Here is a 19,805-nt window from a genome sequence, read left to right on the forward strand (position 1 = left end):
GCACTCGAGCGGTGGCCAGAAGGGGGCGCGGCGCGGCACGGGTGGGCGGGACCGCGGAGCCACGCCGCAAGGCACGGTCAACGGGCGTGGGCACGGCGAGCGGGACCCACACCGAGCCGCGACGCGAGGCCGGGTGATGGCGGGCCTGCGGCTCCACATGGTGCGGGCCGGTGGGGCGTCGCGCCGGAGACCGCGAGGGTGGAGCAGTGAGGGAGGAGGTTGTGGCAGCGGCAAGCGCCATCGGCGTGCGGCGAGCGGTAGGATGGTAGGACTTAGGAGGCCGTGGCGGTGGTGGCGTGCGGTGCGGCGAACAGGTCGTGGCGCCGACAGCCGGTCCAATTTGGTGAATTGTGGATGTATGGCTATGCGGCGGGTAAGTGCGGAGTCGCTGACAAAAATAATTTTTTTTGGCAGAAACTATCTCTAACTCGCAGTATGGGTCTACACCTCCTTCCACCCCCTCCATCTTGATAAGTCCAGCGTGAGGGGTAAGACGGATCCTATTTAGATAAAAAATATTTCTAATTATTTTCGATCTTTATAGTATAAATAGATAGATATAGATACATACTATAAAGATAAAAAATAATTGAAAATGTCTATTATTCAAATCGAGCCCACCATACCCCTTATGCTCTGGACCCACCTGTTAGCAAAAAGTAATTATTTTCTCACCGCATGTTCCCTTGCCCAGCCGCACATACCCCACGGTGCTAGCCGTGCCGCAGAAATTGAACAATACTAGAACATAATGCGCGCCTTCGCGCCCTATCCACAGTTTTCTTTTATTGTCTTGAAAAGTAAGTACGGTGCAATTGAAGAAATAATAAAATAAATATTATAAATGATAAATTTATAACAACGTCTCGTGCAAATATCTCGACAACATTTGTACTACTGACTGAATGATATGTGTAGACCATAGATTTTGTCAAGTCATATATTACATTTAATAGTCAGTATTGGTAGCCAGTAAACATTTTAATAGATAGTTTAGAATACCGGCTCAAATAAGAGTGGAGTACCAAGATACTAAAGAGGAAGTGTCACGACCCCAAATGTAAAAATATGCTTAACATTTAAATAACATCATCATAAGCATCATCAAGGCATAATGGAGCATCATGTGCATGTGAGTATTTGTTTTAAATTTAAATTGATGCTTGTTTGAATGAATGCTTGTGAAGAAAGTTTAAATGTTTCTACACAACATGGCCCCCAAAAATTTTATTCAAATACTAGATTTCAAATGTTGATTTAAAAATATTTTTGCAGAATTTTGTGACCTTTCACAGAGACACAAAATTCTAGGAAATTTCAAAAGTAGTCTCTTTGTTCATTTTGCTGCGACCAAATTACAAAAGTTTTTCGAGTGATTCTTGTTGCATCGTGTTCTTGGTTATTTTAGTAAAAATTTGGTGAATTTTTGAGCCCAGGAACACCTTTGTTTTGAATTTCAAACTTGTTTTCTTTATTATCCTCGCCCGGGCCCCCCGTCAGCCTCCCCTTCTCTTCCTCCTCCCTGTTCTGCTCCGCGTGTCACACGCGTCGCCGCCGCCGGCCAACCTCGCGCCACGCACCGGCCATCCTCATTCTGCACGCATCCTTATCCGCAGCGCCCTCCACTCGCTCGCCCTCTCCTTATCTGCGCCCGGCTCCTTCTTCTCCCCCCAAACCCTAGCCCTGCTCCACCATGGCCGCCGCGGTCTGAGCTCTGTCGCCGTCGCGATTCACCGCCGCCGGTGAGGTCCTCCCCAATCTAGCGCGCGCAACACCTAGCCCTCCCCATCCTCGACCGATTTGGGCCCTCACCCGACCTCCTCCCCCTCCCTGCTGGGCTCTCGGCGGAGCTCGCCGTCCGCCGCCGCCCAACGCCGCCACGCCGCCCGTCTTTCGCCCCTCCTCACCTGCGCCGCCACCGGTGAGGCTCACCGCCGTTCCCTACACCCCGTGCGCGCCTTCCCTGCCCCGCTTCGGCTCCGCTTCGCCGCGCCACCTCGCGCTGCCGCCGCTGTCGCCGCGCACGCCGTGGCCGCGCCCACGCGCGGGTCAAGTCGCGTGCCTTGCCTTGACCCGGGCTGGGTGGGCTGCTGACCCATGGGGCCCGTCTGTCAGCGCCTGGGCTGGCCCTGCGGGGTACGTCTAGCGTTTTCAAATGAGTTTATTTGTGATGCAAATTTGCAAAATGCGTAGAAAATCGTACGTAGCTCAGAAAAATGCGAAACTTATTTTGTTGGATTCCTCTAGCTTAGATCTACTCAGAAAAAATATGGTGTTGCATGTTACTTTGCTGTAATATTATCTTTAGTTTTATCTTGCAAAATGGATTAAAATGCATACTTATTTGTATATTGCTCTAAAAATTCCAAACCAAATTTTGTTAGACTCCTTGTGAAGTATAGTTTCCAATGATGCAACTTGCTCATAGGTTTTCCTGCTGTTTGTTAAGGTTTTAAGTGTGTTTTCTTATGCTCTGTCTGAAAATGGTTTAATATAGAACTTTTTGCTGGAAAGTGACAAAATGGTGAAACTAGTTTTGTTACCTTTGTACTCTTGCCTAGTATCTGTGGTAATTTTCTTGGATTTGTTTAGTTAAGTTTGCATGCCTTTTCTGATTTACCTTGTTTCGAATAGCTGAAACTTAATATATTTATGATTAGTTATAGGAAAATGCTTTTGCTGCAAATCCAATTTTTATGAGTTCTTGGTAATGCCCTCTGTATGCTCAGTTTATCCCAAGATTTGTGCGAACTGTTTGTTCTCCTAGTTTCAAATTGCTTGCCCTAGGGTTATTTTGCCTAGATAGGGTTTAACGCTCGATTGACTTGGTCATAATTGTGTATGTGCCATTGCATGTTATTCCATCCATGTTTCATTCATGGCATGTCATTTTCATGTCACCGCATCATGCTAATGCATGCATCTCATTCATGCATTTTAGTGACCAAACCGTCGGAGGTCGAACCCGTGGAGCCCACCGAGTCCGTCGAGCCTGAACCCGGAGTCCAGTTCGTGGTCGAGCCCGAAGTTAACCAAGGCAAGCAGCTAAGCATGGATCATTGCTTCTATTTAACTTGATTTAATTAGTTATCTCACCGGGTAATGTTGGGTTATATATATTATGTATGTATTGCATTCTTGTACATGCTTTCATGCATTATCCTTCCTTGAATTGTTACCCCTGTCCTTGTCACTTGTTAGTCAGTTAATTACTTAACTTGACTAGATGCTTAGCCCTGCTTAGAATGCTTGTATTGCTCGCTAGACAGGAATAGTTTGGAGGATCACATTTACCAGTTATCCTTGATCGCACTGGTTCAGTTTGGTTGTTAAGGGTTTGGTAGTATAGAGATTCGAGCGGAATGGTAGGGCCTAGAGAATGAAGTCACATGGGCATTGTCCGCTTGGATCGATTAAGAACCGAGTTGATGCCATCGGGCTTGAGCATCTTTCCGTGCTACCACATATCCAATATAATGGTACGGATGAGCCAATTACCTTCTTTGACTTGATCATTGATGTGCAGTCCTAAATACGTGGCTAAGGGCTATGCAGAGAGGCTTAGAGGTGTCCCCCGGGTGGACCTATGTGTAGGAAAGTTTAGAGATGGCCCCGGTGGAAACTAAGTCTCTACTCGTAAGCTAGGTGTGAAAATTTCAATGATCGAGCCATGTTGGGAACGGTTGACGCGAGTATCCCCTTATCCAACTTTGGCCGGTTGGGTGAGTCGCATGGTCCTTGCGTCATGTGTGTAAAGTAGTACACTCTTGCAAGATTATAATCATTTCGAATTGCCGCGCTCTCGGACATGAGCAAGCTCTTGGTTCGTCGAATTCTTCATAGAGAGTTTCGGTATTGTTGGCTTTGGATTCATGTCATATCAATGATCTATTGTATGTTATGTTACTCTCTTAATCAACTAAAATTATCTGGGGGTTGGACAAGATTAATTAAGTTTGCTAGGTGATAGTCTAGATAGCTCATGCTTATGCAATAATTACTTAACCTTAAAGCTTTTACTTGAGCCTTTGCATGATCCTTGTTTATTTAATCGCGTAAGTCTTGCGAGTAACTTTTGTACTCAGGTTGCATCTAAACCTAGTTGCAGGTGAGCAAGAAGTTGTCGATCGTTGTGGCCGCAATGGTGCCCTTGAGCAAGACGCCATTGCTTTGTTACGCTTTTATCGATTTATCCGCTGCGTAGTTTATCTCCGTGAGAGCATGTAAGTATAATAAATTCTAAGTTCCGGTTTAATTTGGTTTTCGTGAGCCCAAGGCTTGTATTGGAAGTTAGCTGAACCCTCCTATATCGAACTTGTAATATTAAGTATGTAAAATTGCTCTTTGTGAATTATCGGTAATGTACTTGCTTGTATAACGGTATGTGTGCTTAATTCTGGGCATGTGGCAAACACGTACCGGGACTACCAGATTTGCGGTCGTTTTAGGTGAATTGTGTTGATTAAGTGCCTCTAAGATGTGGATTAACACGTGGCGTGTCGAGAGACGGACACGTGTTAACTCTCATCTTAATGGATTAATCAATAATTTCACCTAAACCGAGTGCAAATTGGACGGTTCTCACAAGAAGTAGGAGAGATAACATAGATTACAGTTATGAGGTATCCAGGCTACAACTGTGTAAGCACAAAATGAGCTAGAGCAAAGAAAATATATAAGTGGGGTTCAGCGACAGCAAAGAAGCGTGTCAAGTTAAAGCAAAAGAGTTTATTTCAGACATGTCAAATTCTATGAACATATGTTCTAGACAGCTTAATATTAAGTTTCTTTTCTTAAGAAACAACACACTTCCAAGCTATATTTCGTAAAATAGAGAGCAAACAGTTTGCTGCAATTATTATAAGATTCCCAAACACTCTTACTCATAATTATCTTGTTGAACTATATCAATCTAGTTATGTGTGTTCAGAAGTTGCCCACCTATCTTTGGTTTCCATATGTATAGGCAACTGGAATGAATGCTTGATACATGGGCAAAGGTTTAGGTATGCGCTTTCAGTAAGCTGCCTACCTGGTAAGTATGCTATAGACAGCAAGGGCGGGATGGAAGGAACACGCATACGGGAGTTGCACGCTGCGCTGCCGGCACTCTGTTCCACGAGATGGAACCTCCGGTACAGCAGAGTAGAATCCAACGACGAGCACTGCCTACCGAGAGACTCCGTGACCCTATGGCCTATCCACCGGGGGCGTCTATATGCGTCTGCAGCCGTTGTCGACGTAGAAGACAAGCCCACCACTCAGGCCGTGTTTGGTTTTTTCGCGAAAAAAATTTACGAAGGAATCTCGTATGCATAACGTATTAAATAAAATCTATTTGTAAACTTTTTTCACAGATAGGTGCAACTTTGCGAGCCGAATCTAATTAATCCATAATTAGATACAGTAATGCTACAGTAACCAAGCTCCAATCATCCTCAAATCGTATGGTCAAAGTCCTCAGTAGCTATAGTACTACTACAGTACCATGGTTGTGGAGGTAGTATCGTAATTAGACTTCATTTAATACCTCTAATTACTGATCAAAGCTGCGAATTTTTTTTCAAGTTCAACCAAACACGGCCTCAGTTGGTTGCATGCGGTGCCAAGAAAGTACATGCTATCTAAAGTCAAGATAAAGAACTATTTGAGAACATAGAGTATTATTCCAAAAATATTTTTTCTAAGAAGAATGGTCATCATAAGAGAGATTGCTGTGAATATAAAACAAAAATATTGCAAAAATAAAATTAAATGTTATAAGAATAAAGAAAAGTGTTCTGGAAAAAATATTTAAATTTTTTTTAATATAGACAAGTATGATCTAGTTTTGAAGATCTCAATGCAGGGATCATTATGGTGCAATCAAAATTTGATTTGGATAATTGGTTTGCAAGATATAGATTTTTTAGTTTGAAGGCATACATTACACCAAATCCGAGACATTTCAACCTCATCACCCACCCACATGATGGGATGAATAAAAATCCCGTGACCACCACCGGGCTCTCCTCTTCCTTTTTTTTCTTCTCAGGCACATGTTTCCTTCTCTTTCACCCACTGTGACTGACAGTGGGGCAACTAAGTCTCTGGTCCACTGGTTAGGCAGCGTGATTCTTTGTATTCTGCGTGAGTCCACCGGAATGCCGGCCTCGTAACATCCCGTATTTTTATAGAATATTATATAGTGAAAATGTAAATTTTCAAAAACTTTTTGTGTGCATGTGTAAATAGCTAGAAATAATGTAAGGTTGAACTCATCTTCCATCTTAAATTCCTAGTAAATTAAAATCAATTATACATAAGGTTCATATTGTTAGTGTGAATACTTTTTTTTTTGTGACTTGTTAGTGTGAATACATGGAGCTTTTGGGTTTTATTTGAATCTACCTTGTTTAAAACTCTGTTTGAATGGTTTTGTTTGAAATTGTGTAGGTTTTTAATTTGACTTTAGCCATTCAAATTAAAAATCAAAAGCTAACTTGCCTTGGGCTCAAACCCTCCTAGGAACCTAGCCCAGCATCCGAACCCGCGAATAGCCCGACCCAACAAAGCCAACCGGCCAACCCACCTCGCGCCCCACTTTCGGCCTGCCTCCCCCGCACGCCCAAACCAGCCCAGCTGGCCTATCCGGCCTGCTAAGCGCGCGTGTCACCTGGCCCACTTAGCGAGCCGGCCCAGCACTAGCCCGTCGCCGCCATGTCTCACTGCCGCCCCGGCCCCGCTCATCAGCCCCTCCACTGTTACTTTTTCCCCTTCCTCGCGACACCTCTCACACCGACGTCGGCCGCGCTCTCGCCCGCGTTCTGCGCCGGTAGCGCCTGCCCCTGCTAATGCCACCACTTGCAACGCCTGCCCGCATCGCCCGCCGCAACACGCACGCCCTTGCTCGCGCTAGCTGCCAAACTAGCGAAACTGCCCGGTCGCGCGCCCTTGACTGCCGCACCACGCGTCCCGATCTAGACGCCGAAAACCACCGACCCCAGCCGTGCAAGCCCTAGCGCCGAGCCCCTATAAGACCATCCGTAGCCGCCGTTTCCCCCGAACCCTAGATCACTCGAGGATTTTTCCCCAATCCGCCGCTGCCGCTAGAAAAATAGAGGAAAGGAGGGAGAAGAAAAGAAGGGGAAGAGAAGCAGAGCAAGAGGAGGAGCTCAGAGCCGAGGAAGGAGAAGAGGAGGAAAGGAGAGGAAGAGAAGGGGGGAGGAGGAGCTCGACGCTGCCGCCATGTCGAGGGGAGAAGCCGAGGAGGAGGAATCGACACTGGAGCCTGATGCCAGTGCCACCCGAGCTGAGGACGCCATCGCCGGACTTCATCAAGCCGGCGCCCGTACGACTCCGTCAACGAACCAGTGCAGCACTGCATGGCCACGCCCCCGCCTGCGTCAACTCGCCACGGCACCGAGCACCACATCTCCGAGCCCGGCCGGTGAGCCGCCGCCGTACCCGCTCATCCACCCCCTTGCTGTCCGGCCGCCATGCCGAAGAGCCTTCCATAGCCGAGCCCTAGGATCCCGTCCCTTTTTCTTTTCGCTACAGGGACCTCGACGTCGCCTCGCGCGCATCCTCGCTGACCGCCGTCGCACTACCTCGCCGCCGCGTCGTGCCGCGGGCTCGGGATGCCGATGCCCTGTGCGCACGGCGAGGCCATGCCGCGGCCTTGGGATACAAGGGACTCACGCATGCGTGCGCACCCAAACCCGCCGAGCTCCGGCCTCGCCCCACCACAATACCGTCCTTCAGCCGTCGCGTTCGCCCGGCCTTGCCTTGGCTCGACCTCGCCACCGTTAGCCCGCCGCCGCGCAGCCCGACCTCGCCTTGCCGCCACTCCACCGGTCTGGGACACGCCTGCGCCACACTGTGGCCACACCTCGGCGTGCGCACGCACCTGTGCCGGCCAAACGCTCGCCTTTGTCCGATCGTGCACACACTGCCTCGCCCACGCCTTGTTCTGCCTCGCCATGGACCAGATGGACGCGCCCACGGTCGCGACGTCGCGAGGCCAGCCCTCTCGGGCATTTTGTCGAGCACCCTAGGTGCCATTCGGCCACACGCACGCCAACACCAGTCGCACGCCACGCCGGATCTGGCCGGCCGCACCGAATCCCCCCTTCCGCTGACAAGCAGACCCCACCTGTCTGGGAGGGGCGGAGAAAACTAACTCACGGGCCCAGTCCATCAGTGACATAGAGTGAGAGAGAGAGGGAGTCGAGTGGGACGTGGCTCATTTCCTTCAGCCCAGCAAGCCGAGCCGAACTTGGGCCGACTTGAGCCAACTCATGATCTCTGAGCCCAGTAACCCCTTAAACCCTTTCCTTTTTCCTTTCTTTTCCCAGCTAACCTATGGGTCCCACGCGTCAGCCACGGGTTGAGGCTGACAAATGGGGCCACTGACCGGTGGACCCGACGACCAGACTGTTGACCATTGACTTGGTCAATATTGACCAATCAACATTGACGTCAGCAATGACCATGCTGACGTCAGCAAAAGCTGACCCCGTGCTGACATCAGCAAAAGCTGATCCAGTGCTGATGTCATGTTGACGTCAGCATGACACGTGGCGCCCAGAGGTTGCCACATGTCAGCATGTGTGCTTTTCTTTTTCTGAAAATCCTTTATTAATTTTAGAAATAGATTTAAGCTTCAAAAATTTATAATAAATTAACCGGACCTTCAAAAATTATGAAACCAAATTCATATTTTTTCTAAAATCATGATCTACTCGTTAGAGTAGGTTTTGTTGTGATTTAGATCTTATTTGGAAAGTTTTGTGTACTTTTGCACTTTGGCCCCTATAGTAATACATAATTACGAATAGGCCCCTAGCGATGAAGAGTTGATCGACGCCCCTGACGCCCGGAAGACCCAGGAGGACGTCCCGGACTATGAGAAGCCCCTGGAGACCTAGAACAACTACGACGAGACGCCAGGTTCACGCCCATCTACGAATTGAATGCCTATTAGACATTGCTTGCTAATCTTGCTATTGCTTTATTACTGTTATGATGAGATGAACCTGCATAGCCATTTGTATGACTTATCTCCTTGAAATCCTATCTTTCCATGTTGAATGGTTGAGATGCTTGGCATGTGTTTGTGTGGGATTTGGTGATTGATAGTCATGGCGTGAGTGGAGATCCACTATATGAGGAGCTAGTGTTTAGGGCATTTGGCTAGAGGTGAGCGATTTGACCTGGCTGGGGGTGTGTGTTGGGCACACCCTACGAGCACCTGTGGCGGGTGCATGTTTGTGTTGTTGGACACGGTGGGATTCTTGAGAGGTGTTTGGTGGGACCTTACCTGTGATGGGTGCCACTCACGGACCGTTGCGGCGGATACACATTTGGATGGAGATGCTCGCCTCGGCATATGAGGAACCGGTTGGGGTAACTATGATTAGTGGGACTTTGTGAGCGTGCACACCACTTATCCACTATGCGGGTGGATCCGGTCTAAAGCTACTAAGTGTGGTACCAAGCCTGTAGGCGGATAGGGTATCAGTGTAGGGAAAGGAGGTGTTGACCTGGCGTTCCCTGAGATGCAGTGGAGGCTTCACAGTCCCGGGCCGACCTCTTGCGGAAGGACGCGCCCAGACCCGAAAAAGCAGGATGGCGCCATGGCTGCTAGTTCTCATTCTCAGTAGACCGGTGTCTCATCGTCAGTCGGTTGGCCCCTGGCTGGCGGCGATTCGAGTGGGTCTAGGTGTACAACCCCTGCAGGGTGAAAACTATACGTATAGCCGTGTACTCGGTCATGTACATCCCTACTATTCTGTTACTTCCATTAGTTAGTGTTACTTGATATTTCTATCTCCCTCTAGTCTACTTTTCCTACTCGGATAGCAGTTGAGGTGCGAGGAGAGGGAGTTCTCGCACCGAATCAGGGCGGGGTTATGAAGGTCTGAGTTGACCGGGAGTCCGGTATGCTGGAATGGCCCGCGCCAGGTGACTTGGCTGATGCTATACTTTATTGCTGCTGTGCATAGGAAACCTTAGCCTTATCCTTTGGCTATTCTTTCTACCATAATGCATCTACTTAAAGCTTGCATACGGATGGTGACGTGAACCTATCCCTTCCTTGGGGATAGTTTGGAAGATGCAGGATCCGACTCGAAGATCAACGACGACATTGACGGAGGAATTAAGGACGGCCCGTGCTTCGCTCAAGTTTGCCTGTGGAGGAAAGACATCAAGATGGAGGATGCCCAGAAGTCTAGCTACCGCTTCCGTTTTCTATTTGTCTCCTTTAGCCCGAGGGGCTTGTACCAGGAAAACTCGTACTACAATCCACTAGATTATATAATATTTAAACCCTTGTTGAGTTATAACTGTGATATGTAATTGAAATGAGTTCCGTACGTGATAGCTACTGATCCAGGGACTATCACGTCGATACGGGGAGTCGGGTTCTCTTTTCGGAAACCTGGTTCGTTTCGGGGCTCTCTACCTTTTTTTTTCTCAAGCACATGTTTCCTTCTCTTTCACCCACTGTGACTGATAGTGGGGCAACTAAATCTCTGGTCCACTGGTTAGGCAGCGTGATTCTTTATATTCTGCACAAGTTCACCGGAATGAATTCTTGACTGAAGAACTGCATGACCACGGGAGGGAACTGCACAGCTTGTTGTGCCGGGTGCCGGGTGCCGGGCCCATGCTACAGTCAGGGGAGGCTTCCCACCTCCACTCGGAGCGGCTGCGACCGTGAGCGGGGGCGACGTGGCGTGCTGCGCATGACCTTTTTTTTGAGAAAACAGTAAGCTTTCATTGATGCAAATGGTCATTACACACAGAAGCCCAGAGAAAATCTGGCACACCATGAAGCCAAACTGATACAGAGAGTTGATCCGTTGATCTAGCTAAAACATGAGCAACCTCGGTACAACATCTAGTTACATGAACAAAAGAGTAGACGACAGTAGAAGCTTGCACAGCTGACTTAATATCTTGGGTTATAATTCCTGTAAGCGAACGATCCATGGCTTCTGACTGGAGCTTCTGAACCAAAGAAAGACAATCAGTAGCAATTATGACATGACTGTATGGGAGTTCCGAAACAAAGAGAATTGCCTGCCTGACCGCAATAGCCTCTGCTAATTCAGGGTTTGTGATCATATCAATGCCTTGTCTGCAAGCAGCCAGCCCATTCGATTAGCTTTCTGAAATATTGCTGCATCTACATTCACCATAACCCATCCTTCCGGTGGTGGATCCCAAAGTTTAGGCTTAACCGAGTCACACCTATTAGGAACGACAGGATCATACATATGCAGCAACACCATATCAACATATGCAAGAATCTTTTCAACTAAACAGTGGGGGTGCACTTCCCTTTATCCATTACGAACAGCATTCCTAGCCTCCCAAATATGCCATAGAAATATCACAAAAATAGTTGCCTCTCTATCTGTGCAACCAGTCAGGACATCAAAAATCCATTGCCGGGGCGAAACAAAAGGTTTGAGCAATCTCTTAAGGCCACATCTTTTCTTCAATTCCCTCCAACTCTCAGCAACATATTGACAAGTGAGAAAGGCATGTTCTGTAGTTTCATCTCTCCCATAGTGGCAACAGAGATCATAAGCTGGGATATTTCTCTTTCTAAGCTGTTGTCCAGTTGGGAGACAATTATGTGCCAATCGCCACAGCACAATTTTCATCTTGGGGGGAACTTTGATACTCCACATACTCTTCCATTCTTTTGCAGTGCCCACTTGATCGGATGATTCCCCTCTACCCGTGATACTGGCCTTTAGGTGTACTTTCTCACTTTTAGCCATGGTATATGCTGATTTCACTGTGTATGTGCCTGTTTTCGTGAATGGCCAGGAAACATAATCACGCACCCGGTTGTGGCTCAAAACAATGTTCTGCCATTACAAGTGGCTCATTTTGGACGTATATAAAAAATTACTTTATGCAAAACCTTTGGAAAAAATTTACCACTAAGTACAGGAAACATTGGACTACAAAAATGTATGATTTATTTTTGTGCAAAACATCATAAAGGTGTTCAAATATCTATTCAAAAATAGGAACTCAGAGCCGCCGATGACAACTAAATTTCGTCCAATGGGTAGACGAAAATTTTATTTCGTCTACCCGTTGGACGAGATTTACGAAATTTATACATCTCGTCCAACGGGTAGACGAAAATTAGCAGGCCCCACGAAAATTGTCCTTTTCATGCATTTTCGTCTACTGGTTCGATGAAATTATATTTCGTCCGGATGAAGATACTGTATTTTCTTCCTCTGGGCAGACGAAATTTAGATTTCGTCTGCTGGGCAGACGAAAGGGGTATAATTTTGAAATTCCACAGATCCACGGTATTATTCCGTAATTACAGTATAATTTAGTATTAAAAAAATTCATGGTTTACCACTGGCTATTGTGACTGTTGCAAGTATTTTATCAAGTCATCCAGGCATACAAGATCGATGGGATTATGTCAATAATGCAATAGGTTACAGTTCGTTGACGAATCCTACCTGGCAAGGGATGAAACAAATCTTCGACCTTAGTTACAACAATAAAAAAAATTGCCCAGCGGGGGAAAGACCGCCCCACGGTATTGTATTAAGAAGAAAACCTTCTTACACAGGTCAAGAAAACCTCCGAACCCCTGTCCTCACCCATACATAGTGGCCCGTCGCCTTGTGAGTTAGGCCGGACCCCAAACTATGCTTTGGAAATGGGAATAGGCGAGGGGGTTTTTTTGTGCAAAGCGGGAGTCGAACTCCCGACCCGGAGGTTCCCATCTGGACATCCTACCAACCGGGCTAAAGCCCCTTTGCGTTATACACTGGTTTGAAAGCATTTGAAGGCATGCATATTATACACTGGTTTGTATGAAGAGGACATTGTAATTTGGAAGGATGATTTAGTTAACCAGTGGCTAGCTGAAGGTTTTATCCAAGCAACAGAAGGGCAAGACAAGAAGGAAATTGCAAGGTCATTTTTCGATAGGCTTATCAATGGAAAACTGATCCTTCCTGTAGATGTAAATAGAAATGGTGAGGTTTTGTCCTGCACGATTCACCACATGGTGCTAAATCTTGTTATTAGATGCAAGTCAATAGAAGAGAATATTGTGACCGCAATACATCATTCTCAAGCAACAACCACACTCGCTGACAAGGTTCGTCGACTGTCTCTCCAATTTGGTAATGCAGAAGATGCAATAACACCGCCAAATACGAGATTGTTACATGTTCGAACACTTGTCTTTTGGGGTGTCTTCAAGTGTTTGCCTTCCGTTGTGCAGTTTCGCCTTCTTCAAGTTCTGATTCTCCATTTTTGGGGTGATAAGGATAGCATAAGTTTTGACATCACTACAATTTCAGAACTTTTTCGACTGAGGTATTTGAAGGTTACATCTAATGTCACCTTGGAACTACGTACCCTGATGCGAGGTCTGAAATCTCTGGAAACACTTAAAATAGATGCAAGAGTTAGTTCAGTTCCATCAGATATTGTTCACTTGCCAGGCTTGCTGCACCTTAGTATTCCTGCTGAGACAAACCTGCCCAGTGGGATTGGAAACATGACATCGCTTCGCACGCTTGGATGTTTTGATATCAGTAGTAATTCAATAGAGAATGTACAGAGCCTTAGCATGCTGACAAATCTTGAAGATCTTCAGCTCACCTGTTCTACAGTACAGACAGAAAATCTGAATAGCAAAATGCAATTCGTGCTGAACTCGATTCTAGGGAGACTCAGTAACCTCAAGTCTCTGACTCTGGCATCAAGAGCTCCTAGTTATGCAAAATCTATTGGTGCTACGGGCATGACCATTTCTGGTGGCTTCAGCTGTTTGTCCTCTGCCCCAGCTCTTCTTCGGAGTCTTGAGGTTTCGCCTCAAATTTGCATATTCTTGTACACCCCCAGGTGGATCGGACAACTCTGCGAGCTCTGCGTCTTAAAGTTTGGGGTTAGAAGAATAGACAGGGATGGTGTTGATGTTCTCCGAGGATTGCCTGCTTTTTCTGTTCTCACCCTGTATGTTCAGACCAAGCCTGCAGCGAGGATAGTCATTGGGAAGACCGGATTTCCAGTTATAAAATACTTCAGGTTCAAGTGCTGCGACGCTTTGCTGGAGTTCAAGGAGGGTGCTATGCCTAATCTCCGCACGCTGAAGCTTGCTTTCAATGTCAACAGCAATGCTGACCAACAGAGCACAATACCTGTCGGCATCGAGTACTTGTCAGAGCTGAAAGAGGCATCTGCAAAAATTGGTGGTGTTGGTCCTGAGGAATCCCACAGAAGGGCTGCCGAATTGGAATTCAGAGATGCCATCAGGGTGCACGCTAGATTTCAGAGAGTCAATGTACAATGTGTAGAGCAGATCATTGAATGCAAGGATGATCAGAATAGCGTAACAACAATGGAGTATTTAGATGATAAAAGTAGCGTGACAACAGTGGAGTATAATCAGAGTAGCGTAATAACAGTGGAGCCTGATCGAAGTAGCGTAACAACAATGGAGTATTTAGATGATAAGAGTAGCGTTACAACAGTGGAGTATCCGCCTGCCCCAGCCGGGACGAGCCTCCTCCGTAGGACACGTGGGCTCCGGTGCGGTCAGGCCCACGTGTCAGTCGGAGCAAGTCCCTCTGGAGTACCTCTAGCCGCATACCGGAACCGCCGAGACAGCATCCTAAGAGAGAGTTGTCAGCTGCCTTCCTTCCTGCCTGCTCAAATCAACTCCATCATTTTTGTTCAACAAATTAGTGCACTCTGATCTAATTTGTCCTTGCATGTGCCGGCTCTCACACTGGCAAACAGTGACAGCAGCCTCGCCGCACTACCACCACGGGTACCAGTGGAGCAAGTGTGGCCAGAAGAGGATCGCCAAGACTCAGTTCTCAAGGTCAACACTGAACATAACACGATTTTCTAAATAATATTTTGACCATTCACTTCTCATATATTATATCACTTATGGTAAACTTATAATCATAGTAAAGAACATTTGATTACGAATCCAACCATATAAAATTTATATTATAAAATAAAAAAATTAATAGTTAAATTATTAGTTAAAGATAGAAAATTTTGAATTTTAATATACGTGTACGTCTTATAAACGTGAAAGGATGGAGTACATCTGAGCTTGGCACTTTCATCCTGTCCATGTACTCCTATAATGCATTATTTATTTAAAATCTTTTACCTAGATGGGCACTTCGTACACCGAGGCGCAGTTCGTCTCCTTCTTTGACCCGAACGCCCGCAAGGACCTCACGTCCTGGTTCAACCACCTCTACGAGGACCAGGCGGCGGAGTTCCCGTTGCCGGAGCCGGCGTTCGAGGCGTCGGGGGTCAAGCGGCAGCGGTCCCCGACCAGCTCCCGGGAGAACAGCGGCAGCAGCAATGACGGCGACGACGAGCACTCGTCCGCCGCGGCCGGGGGCAGGGGCGGCGGCCGCCGGCTCTGGGTCAAGGAGCGCGACCACGAGTGGTGGGACCGGATGAGCAGCCCGGCGTGCCCCGAGGACGAGTTCCGCCGCGCGTTCCGGATGTCGCGGGCCACCTTCGAGTTCGTCTGCGAGGAGCTGGGCGCCGCCGTCGCCAAGGAGGAGGACACCACGCTCCGCGCCGCCATCCCGGTGCGCCAGCGCGTCGCCGTCTGCATCTGGCGCCTCGCCACCGGGGAGCCGCTCCGCCTCGTCTCCAAGCGCTTCGGCCTGGGCATCTCCACCTGCCACAAGCTCGTGCTCGAGGTCTGCGCCGCCATCAAGGCCGTGCTCATGCCCAAGTACGTGCAGTGGCCCGAGGCCCCCGCCGACGTCACCGCCCAGTTCGAGGCCGCCTCGGGGATCTCCAACGTGGTCGGCGCCATGTACACCACCCACATCCCCATCATCGCGCCCAAGGCCAACGTCGCCGCCTACTACAACCGCCGCCACACGGAGCGCAAGATCCGGCATGAGCATGCCACCACTAAGGAGACCGTACCGACACCCGTACAGAGCAACCGGATCAACGTTCAACGGTTCAGACTTCGGACACAGGCATGAACTCGTTCATCCAGCCGTGATCAGCTTTCAGATACAGATGTTGAGTGGCAACGGCAAGCGGATGTCTGAAAAGCCTGAAACTATTCGCAACCGGGCACCAGCAATCGATCAGTTGGATCGTCATGTTCTGACACAACGTAGTAGTTAAGCTCAGGGAGAGGCCACTGTTATGTTATGCATACTACGCTGCAGTTCCTGATCCTCTGCCCCCTGGCCCCTGCCCGTGCGACCGAGTTACGGACAGCTCCGCTTGTTTACGGAGACTGAAGACGAACTAGAGGCGAAGGGAAAAGGCCCATCTCGTCGTTCCCGTGGGCCGTAGCCACGTTGATTTGCCGTTTGGTCATAGGATACGGCCCAGGCCTCATTTGATCGCTAGTCTTTATTCATGGGCCCTGCTGCCTCTGTTCCAGGCAGGCTGCTTTGGGCTGGTAGTTGCCCATGACCTCATGAGCCGAAACACTTGTGCGTGGAGAAGGAATGTTCTTAGCCCACGCCAGCCGCTGCGAGATGTCTCTGGTGCGACGGATTGCTTGCGGCTTCCCCGCCGCACACGTCGCTCCAGAGGAATCGCGAGGGGTCTGCGCCGTGTCCCCGACTCCCGAACGTGCCCGGCGGCGGTGGAAACAGTAACATTTCAAATATTTTCGAAATGTTATAAAGTCGAAAAATATAAAATTTTAAAAAAATTTCGTGGCAATACTGTAATTATCAACTTAAGTAGGATTTCTGCCTTCCAAATTTCTAAAAATTAAAAAATTTGTTCTTGATTAAAGATATTATTTGCTAGCGTGAGAATATTTGGAGTTAATTGGATTTTATTTGCCTTTGCCTTGTTTATTCGATCTCAATTTGAATTTATTTTACTGTGTGAAATTGTGTGGAAATTAAATTGAGGTGTGCCCCTCAATTTAATTTCAAGAGCGAACACTGGTGTGGGATTTAATTTGAATTGAGCCATTCAAATTAAATCCAAACCCTAACAACTCTCTAACCCTAACCCGCTGGCCCGAGACCTACCCTAACCGACCCTAACCCGGTCCAACCCGAACCAGCCCGGTTAAACCCCAGCAGCAACCCAGACCAACCTATCCTTTAGCAAAACCCAGCCGGCCCGTTAGCCTCTCCCCACCGGCCCGCGAACACCCCACCAGCGCAGCCGGCCTGCTCCACCGGCCCTTTCCGCCCGCACCAGCCTCCACGCGCGCACCCCGGCCCGTTCGAGTGCACACGGCCCGGCCTGCCCGCGCGGACACACCGCACGCGGCGCCCCTCCTGTCCCGCTGCCGCCTTGGCCCCACCTGCCAGGGGACTATTCCCCTTTCTTCCTCCACCTGCGCCGCTGCTCTGCTTTTCGCCGCTCGCCTCCGCGTCGCGACAATCCAGTGAAACTGCAGCGCTCGCGCCTCGCCGACGTCACGACACACTCCCACGCCCTCCGCTTTGACGGCCCCGGCGCGCGCCGCGCCCAAAAACCCTAGCTGCAGTCGCGCGATGGGCGCCACGTACCCCTGCGCGCGCCCCCCAAGCCGCCGCCGGCAATTCTCGGCGTCCGAGCCTTGGAGCACCCCGCGCCGAGCCCCAAACACAAGTGGCCTCCTATAAAACCCCCACCGGCCGCCGCAAACCCTAGACCCCCGTTCTTTTCTCCTTCCGCCGCCGCCTATCGAACCCCGAGGAGAGGAGAAGGAGAGGAGAAGAAGGAGAGGAGGAGGCCCCGCTGCCGCCAAGGACGCCGCCGCCGGAGCTTCGCCAAGCTTGCGCCAGTACGACTCCACCTTTACAGCGGCCCTGCACTGCATGGCATCGACGTCCCCTGCTTCGCCTCGCCGCCGCGTCGAGCTTGTCGTCCACGAGCCCGCCAGGTGAGCGTCACCTCACGACCTCGCCACCGTTGAGCCGCCGTAGGACAGCCCTAGAGCCCACCTACCCCTTTGTGTGTGCATGCCCGCGGAAGCCCGTCACTACCATCGTAATCTCGCCGTTACCATCGCCACTGCACCGCGCCGCCGTGCCGAGTCCGCTCGGGATGGCCACGCCGCGGCCCTGGGGGCCAGGTGCCCGCGCGCGTGCGTGCGCCACCCAGGCCGGCCCTTCGCCCCTTCAAGCCGCCGCAACCTCGCCGTGGCCTTGCCATGCGCGACCGCAAGGCCACGCCATTTTCCCGGCCAGTCCTGCCCCTCGCCGTCGTCGCGTCGCGGCCGTGCCCACGCCACAATGTCGCGAACCCCGCACGCGCAAGACATGTCAATGTCACGTTCCACCCCGTGAGCACGCGCGCTCACCCATGCAGGCCGCAAGGCCCTTCTTTGGCCTTGCACTGCCGCCGCCGCCGCCGTCGCGCCGTGGCCGCGGCCACGCCGTGACGTCGCGAACACGAACACATGCCATGCCACGGCCCGCACAGACTCGTCCTGGCTCCACCAGACCAAGCCAGCACCGCACTATGCCCACGATATCGTGCACGAGCACCCCTGAGGCCCATTCTCACCTCGCCTTGACCCGGCCTCCATTGCCTCTGCCGCCGCTGAGGAGTCGTTGCCGGTCGCCGCTACGAGAGGACCAGGAGCCGAGGAAGAGGAAGGTGACGTGGCCAGGGGCAGGGGCGGCGGCTGCTGGCTCTGGGTCAAGGAGCGCGATCACTAGTGGTGGGACCGGATGAGCAGCCCGGCGTGCCCTGAGGACGAGTTCCGCCGCGCGTTCCGGATGTCGCGGGCCACCTTTGAGGCCGTCTACGAGGAGCTGGGCACCGCCATCGCCAAGGAGGACACCATGCTCCGCGCCGCTATCCCGGTCCGCCAGCGCGTCGACGTCTGCATCTGGCGCCTCGCCACCGGGGAGCCGCTCCGCCTCGTCTCCAAGCGCTTCGGCCTAGGCATCTCCACTGCCACAAGCTCATGCTCGAGATCTGCGCCGCCATCAAGGCCGTGCGGTGGCTGGAGGCCGCCGCCGATGTCGCCGCCCAGTTCGAGGCCGCGTCGGGGATCGCCAACGTGGTGGGCGCCATGTACACCACCCACATTCCCATCACCGCGCCCAAGGCTAACGTCGCCGCCTACTACAACCGCCGCCACTCGGAGCGCAACCAGAAGGCGTCCTACTCCATCACGGTGCAGGGCGTGGTGGACGAGGCCTGCGCCTTCACCGAAGTCTGCATCGGCTAGCCAGGCTCCATGTCCGACGCCGATGTGCTCGACCGCTCTGCGCTCTACGCACAACGCGGCGCCGCGGGGTACCTGCAGGGCCAATGGGTGGTCGGCGGCTCGGGCTACCCGCTCATGGACTGGCTGCTGGTCCCCTACATGCACCAGAACAACATGACGCGGGCGCAGCACGTGTTCAACGAGCAGTTCGACGGCGTGCGCGCCGTGGCGAGGGACGCGTTCCGGCGCCTCAAGGCCCGATGGGGCTGCCTCCAGAAGCGCACCGAGGTGAAGCTGCAGGACCTCCCCGTGGTGTTCGGCGCCTGCTGCGTGCTCCACAACATCTGCGAGCGCGCCGGCAACGCCGTCGACCCCGAGAACGCCTTCCAGATCTTCGACGACGACATGGTCGCCGACAACCCCGTGCGCTCGTAGGCAGCCTTCACCGCGCACGACGAAATCGCCCGCGACCTCCTCCGCGACAGCAGCACCGGTGGCCCCGACTTCCTGTTGAAATGAAGAAGAGGAGAACATATGCTGAGATATACCGGAACTGTCTACTGTGCAAAATTCTGAGTTAGAGCATCTCCAAGAGACTATGTAAAAAGCTTTGGATAGGTAAAAATTTAGAGAAAACCCA

General features: G+C 50.6%; 1 long non-coding RNA gene and 1 pseudogene across 1 annotated transcript; both read left to right on the forward strand.

Annotated features, from left to right (window-relative positions):
- Positions 1 to 6,800: 6,800 nt before the first annotated feature.
- LOC120701589 lies at positions 6,801 to 10,308 on the forward strand. Its single transcript, XR_005686169.1, has 3 exons — positions 6,801 to 7,429; positions 8,820 to 8,931; positions 10,089 to 10,308. It is a non-coding gene; the product is annotated as an uncharacterized LOC120701589 (long non-coding RNA).
- Positions 10,309 to 12,691: 2,383 nt separating this feature from the next.
- Positions 12,692 to 19,600, forward strand: LOC120701119 (annotated as a pseudogene).
- Positions 19,601 to 19,805: the final 205 nt, after the last annotated feature.

This window comes from Panicum virgatum, chromosome 3K (genome assembly GCF_016808335.1).
Source record: "Panicum virgatum strain AP13 chromosome 3K, P.virgatum_v5, whole genome shotgun sequence".
Lineage (NCBI taxonomy): Eukaryota > Viridiplantae > Streptophyta > Magnoliopsida > Poales > Poaceae > Panicum > Panicum virgatum.